The sequence below is a fragment of the Pelmatolapia mariae genome, linkage group LG8 (assembly GCF_036321145.2).
Source record: "Pelmatolapia mariae isolate MD_Pm_ZW linkage group LG8, Pm_UMD_F_2, whole genome shotgun sequence".
Taxonomy (NCBI): Eukaryota; Metazoa; Chordata; class Actinopteri; order Cichliformes; family Cichlidae; genus Pelmatolapia; species Pelmatolapia mariae.
This window is the reverse complement of record NC_086234.1, coordinates 29,262,412-29,268,918: the sequence shown is the minus strand read 5'-3', so window position 1 is coordinate 29,268,918 and position 6,507 is coordinate 29,262,412. Positions and strand designations below refer to the sequence as shown.

Sequence of the window (6,507 nt, the reverse complement as noted above, 5' to 3'; positions counted from 1 at the left end):
AACACAAACGGACTCAATTTTTTAATAAGGACTTGTGTTCTTTCATTGAATCTCAGAACAACAAATATTCTCGTTCCCTCTCTAGCTTCTAAAGAATCATGCTCCCACCTCTTTTACGCTTTTCCCTCCTCTGCTCACCTTGCACTTGCTCCAGAGGCATTTCCTCCTCTTTGTCAAAATCAACATAGTCTTCCCAGCTGCCCACAGCTGACCCACTCACGGAACAGTCGTGCTCAACCGCCACCACGGGTGGACTGCCAACCAGGTTTGAATTTTTGGCAGTGCTCCAACCAAGTTTGCCAGCAGACGCCGCTGCCATCCGTCCTCTCTCCTCCTTCTTCTCCAGTGTTTTTCGTTCTGTCAATCCGCCATCCGAGATGGTGGGTGTAGATGAGGCTTGTTTTGTTTTTGGGTTGAAAGCAAATAGAAAGCATAATAAAGCAAAGTGTGGATTTTCAAAAGAAATGGCCATGTAAAGATTGTATGAAGCAAATATACAATGTGACACAGAGGTGGCACAATCAGCGAAAGAAAAAGTAGCGTCCACCAAAAGAAAGTAGAAGATAAATATATCAGAATTGCTGCCATTCGATTGGCCGCCCAAGTGGCTCGTGGGAAAGTGACAGGCCCTATGGCAGAGATTGAGGACAGAGGGCAGTGGTTCGAATCCCACGCGAACCACATGTTGGGGATCAGGCAAATTGGAGAAACAACAAAAAAAAAAAAAAAAAAAGATATCCCTGGCTCTGAAATTCACCTGCTACGCTTGCTTAGAAGCCTATAGACGGGCTCTCTCTGCCTTTTTACCAACGTCTCAAAATACCTCAATATTGCTTCTTAGCGTTGCTACCGACCGCCAAGCAAGCCAGGCATTGTCGCTTTCTCAATCTCTTCTTCACGTCTCAACAAACGCTCACTTTTGCCGTAATTAACACAAATTATACATCAAAACCTACGTATTTTTCTTGCCTTTCACAAAATGCTACCGTCATTATCGTAGAAGTTGCCGTTTTCTCGCAAATGGCCTCCAAGCAACACAAAGTCAGAAAAGTTCACATTCAAAGTCTATGGAGACTCGAGTGAAAAGTGACAGCTGAAATTCTGTAATGGGAGGACTTTTCAACTTGTCATATCTCCTAGACCTATTTTTCTTTACAGACCTGAAAATCGCCTTGATTGTTTTGGTTTTTTTATATTAAAGCCTGCCGATTGTTACAGTGAAAGAATGATGTCGACAGCCGCTGTACTTTTGGAGTTACAGAACATTTTGTAACACGAAGAAACGGCAGTTTTCACCTCTCAGCCATTTAGTTGTGCTAAACTCTTGAAATATATTATAGGGCAGGCCGCGGAGTAGAGAACGGGCTTTGGGAGCGGGAGACCCGGGTTGAAATCTAGCCAGTGGCAGTATCTAATATCTTTCGCTATTCACTTTTTAATTACAAATTATCAACACTTGAACATTCTGATCAAAACAGTGCAAGAATGAGCTCTTTAGCTTTTGATTTACAACTTATCCACATTTCTTTGCGGACACTCCTGCATGTCACATATAAATTCCACAAAGCTCATCTGTGGCTGTGCACCATTCGTGGTGCGTTGGCTCCCTCTACTGGTACGCACCTCATTCAAATGTCGCTGCACATTTAAATTTGCAGGGTGTCTTTACACTGTCATAGCTCCTAGATAGATTTCTTCAGAGACCTGAAAGTCGCTGTGATTATTCACCATAGCCTGCTGATTCTTACAGTGAAAGAACGATGTCAACGTGTAGCATCATCGGTTACTTTAATTGTGTTTGTTTTTTAAACGAAATCCTACAAAACAGGACCATTGTGACACAAAACCTCTCACACACTAACACAAACTCTTTATACAGATACAGAGCTTTACATGTATAAATAAGGCAGACAAACATGCATAAAACACAAGCTATCAACAGATTGTTGGCGGACACCATGTCACTTTATTTTGGTTTGATCTTGTTTGTTTTTGGTGTAGCCTCATTAAACAAAATGTTTATAGAAATGACCACTTGCTGAAAATCCACCGTCAGTGATAAAGAGTAGACATCAGAAGCAAAGTTCTGTCAACATCGTCACACCTGCCACCCTCAAGTGGAGGTGGCGGAGAGGAGGCACTTGGAGTTTCGGTCGAGAAAGTGTCCGTGTGACTGAGTCCTGTCCCAGCTCTGCTTCAAGGTCTGTCGGTCCAGCTTGTTGAGGGCCTGAGAGCAAAGACGGATATCCTGGACCAGCTCTGACAAACTGTCCAGGTCTTCACTCTCCCAGGGGCCAGAGACCTGACGACCTGCAGGTTAAGCAACAAAGAGACATTTTATTTCATATCCATAATTTCCATTTTCCCCCCTATAAATATTTGACATCCAAATGTAGCCTATTAGCTAGCATCCAGCAATGTTTTCTGCTCCATAAAATGGAAAATTAATTCACAACTAATCAGTTTTTTTTTTTTTAATCTTTAAACCACACTTCTATATTGTAATGTCTGTGTGTGTACTCATCAGGGAACACCTCTGTGCATACATACTAAATGTTCAAACTTAGAAATGTGTCAAAAGGAAACAGACTCATAGCAAGAAACAAACTGTTGCCAAGTACAACTTTGCACAGGTGATAAAAACATCAAAGAAATCCAAATTGTGAATTAGTGTGAAACGGTGAATCTAAGAATAGCTTTAGGGGAACAAAAAGGAAGTCCATGGAGTATCTCCAAGTTCAGACATATGCACACCTTCGAGGTTTAGAAGTGTCAGTGGTCGACGGGCCTCTCTGACAGACGCCAGGATGTTGTGAAGTCCCGCTGATGTAACAGACGGATTTCCTGACAGATTCAGACTCACCAGCGTGGGACACGACGAGAGGCACCTGTGAAATAATAATAAAAAGTCCAACATGCCAGTAAAGAGTGACAATTTAAACAAAGGCAAAGCCCTAACAGCATAAGTAATAACTGAGCCGTAGAAATGACGCCCTCACACACAAACCTCGCCAAGGTAGCTACACTGCTGTCTGTCAGCCCATTTGCAGCCAGGCTCAGGTGGGTCAGAGAGCACTCGTCCTGCAAAAAGACAAAAGTCTTAACCTGATTGCACAGTTATATCTTTAGACAATAAATGACATTGCATGCTTTTTGCGTGCACACCTGTGACAGGACTTTGGCGAGGTGTTCCAGTGCCGGGTAATCAGCAGGCCCTCTGCAGACAGCCGACAGGTCCACGTGTGTGAGGCAGTGGAGGGGCAGAGTCTTTAAAACCAGCTCAAACCAGCCCCTGGAGCCCAGGGGATTGTGGGACAGGCACACTGCTTTCAAATGGTCTGTATCTGAAAGTTCAGAAGATATAAGTCAGTGTAGTTGCAGTTTTGCTTATGGGTGGGAGTTCAGTCAAGCTTAAGGCTTCAGTCAGCTGCTTGTTAGAGAGTCACCTGTGAGCGCGCCGGCTAGCAGCAGTCGACGCTGCTGAAGGAAACGAGCAGTGAGGCCGCAGGCCTGCAGAGACAGCTTGGCTAGCACGGGGCAGCAGGACAGCAGACAGGACAGAGACTCAGACACGCCGTCCCCCAGTGGGTTCATACTGAGGTCCAGCTCCTCCAGGCACTTTGAGTGGAAACAAGCAGAAAAAGCAAATGATCACGAGAGCCAATTCTCTTTGACAGATATCATTGATACCAATCAGGTTAGCTTGTTATTATGATCTAAGGGCCTTATTAAGACCACAGGTAGTTCAAATACAGGCTAGAAGGTCAACCTGGAGCTGCCAATATTGGCGAGCTGAGGCCCTTACCGGGAATGCAGGTGCACTCTGTCCCTTTAAAGCATTAACAGCCTTCTCCAGCCCGTCCCCTGTAATGCAGTTGGCGGAAATGTCCAGCAGCTGCAGACTCAGGGAGAAGGTCGTCAGACATACGGTTGCCAGAAATTCGCAGCTCGGTGAGGCTGGCCTGAAGTTTTAGGGCACGGAGGAGCGGGCCGAGGGAAGAGGCGGCCAAACCCAGGCCACACACTGACACGGAGGAACCCCGGTCCTGAACCTCACATAGCCGGGAGACACGCTTGTTCTCATCTACAGGCAGAAAGAGACGGTACTTCATAAAAGAATACAAAAATGCACATGTGTGCGTTTTATAGTGCGTTTGTTCTGTGTTGCTCACCCACTGCCAGACTTTGACAGGCCTTCTTGTATCGCTCAGGGAGAGGAGGGAGATCCCACGAGCAAACTTCAGCCAGAACCTGCAACACAAACCCATCAGTTATCCTGCACTGGTGCTGGAAAGTGTCGCCAAGGATTCAATCCCAAAAACTGTGATTCCTTCAATGTCCCCCTGGAAGCTGGCTCCAAAAGCCAGTCAGCATCCAGTCTGGTACAGAAATGGTTCTAATCTTTATAGTTTCTCAGATTGTAGTTTCTCAGGCAGCTTGTTAACATAGTCAGCCCTTCACCTTCTTACCAGAATCATACAGTCTGAAACCTGCACGCCTCATCTGGGTAAGAAAAATGAAGTCATTGTGGAAGGACCTAGAACCTCCATTCCTTCTATCAGTGATTTCAAAAAGACCTCTGTGTCTATGAGGAAGTCTATTATATGAATTTGGTCATACTGTGCCTAAGAAAAGGAGTATGCTCACTGGCTGACATGCAAGCTGTTTCATAGTCAGAGCCGTCCTCTTGTCACTGTTTCTTTTCTTTTTTTTTAAACCCAAGATAGCAACGGTGACAACATTTGTCTTAAAGACTCGAGATCAGACTTCATAAACCAATCATGGTAGTCTTCAGCATCTCTTAAATTGTCTGTGGTCCAAGTTTGGTCACTTCTGGCTCTCCTCAGTGTGACCTCACCTCTTCATTTGTCTGCAGGACGGCCAGCAGCTGGTCCTGCGGGGAGAGCAGGGCGCCTTCTTTCTGCAGACAGAGACGAGGCAGGAGGCCACATTTCTGGTAGTAACGCTGAGCTGCCTGCTCACACAGCCACGACACAGTGCAGGAGTTGGCCTCACTGGGATGCAGAGCACTGGGAGGTGATAAAACAGAAATAAAAACTGATGCCCAAAAATACCCAAAACAAAACACTATGCCAATCAGATTGAGTAGTACGTGAAAATAAACCCCAAACTTAAAACTATTCACTGACCTTTGTGGATTTGTTGTCAACTCTCAGTAGAAAGACAAAGCAGAGTCTGTGGAGGGATCAGAAAGTCTCATTTACTTCCACATTCATCACTCTTCAAAATGAATCATAAATGAAGACACATCATCTTCAAGTTATATCCCCCAGTGACACTGAATTATGGTTACTCTCTCACTGAGTCTGCGTTTCCTTGAATAATTCATGTGTAGTCTCACTCTGACTATCACCTTTTCACACTTGGAGTGACTTATTCACATTCACTGTGTTGTGTGTATTTCCTTTGGGTTACTCCATCCGTAACTAACAAACAGCAAAAGAGCATTCCACTTCTGACCTGAGTGTGGATAAGGAGAGGTGGTGGCGGTGTGTCTGATCTCGAATCGTCATCATCTGTAACGGTGGGACTGTGTGACTTCTTTTTTTCCCCCCCAATCTGGCCAATCCTGGTATGTGAGTCATTTTGACCTGGTGAGGCTTCCCCAAGCTGTTCTTTCTCTGAGAGAGACCTCTACTGGACAGGGAGGAAACTGCAGATCCTGAAAGAAAAGGGGCACAACAAGCTAGAAAAGTGGGAAAAGCAAGAAAAAGAAAAACCAAACAAACCCAGACTAATTACCTCTGCAGGCTGTGTCCGAGTTCAAATGCTTGTTTTGAATTCCAGCTGCAGAAGATACAGCAGTTTCCTCTACTTTTGGCCCAGATGAGTGTGGTAAAAAGCAAACTTAGAAATCAGATGTCCTTGAAGAGCCTTAACTCCATCCTGTACATCTGATATGGACTGAAGCTGTCTGGTGAGGCTTGCTATGATCACCAGCTGCCTGATAATGTTGATGACCCACTCTTTCTGTGAGCCAGCACAGCCTGTGTGTGTGGAGGGATGTCTGAAAGAAACAAAACAAAATTAAAAAAAAACAAAAAAACAATTAGCCTGAATTAGGACCAGTTGTCATCATTTTTTCACATAGCCACGTTTTTTTCTATGGTCTGTTTTTGGGCCATTGATGTAGTTTGGTAACAACATTATGCTTAAAAATGTTCATCTTTTACTGTTACCTTTTGTGGATCACAAAGTTTGAAACTACTTAAAAACACACACAAACACAACAAAGTAACTCCACCCTGTGTGTATCCGGCCTTTAAGTTTGTCCCTAACCATCGGGAACCCTTATGTTAGCTCTTATCCAGTGGAAAAACGTTCCTGTTCATCACTGTGTTATTGTTATGCTAACATAGCTGTTTCGCTAGCGATCACATAGCACATCACTATATACCAGCTAGCCAAACTTCAGTAACCCTACAAACATGACTGCTGCTTACTTTCCTGTCTTCATGTATATCGGAAGTGACAGCAGAGCTGTGC

At 44.5% G+C, this 6,507-nt stretch overlaps 1 pseudogene; it reads right to left on the bottom strand.

Moving 5' to 3' along the window:
- Positions 1–2,059: 2,059 nt before the first annotated feature.
- LOC134633010 (tonsoku-like protein) lies at positions 2,060–5,534 on the bottom strand (annotated as a pseudogene).
- Positions 5,535–6,507: the final 973 nt, after the last annotated feature.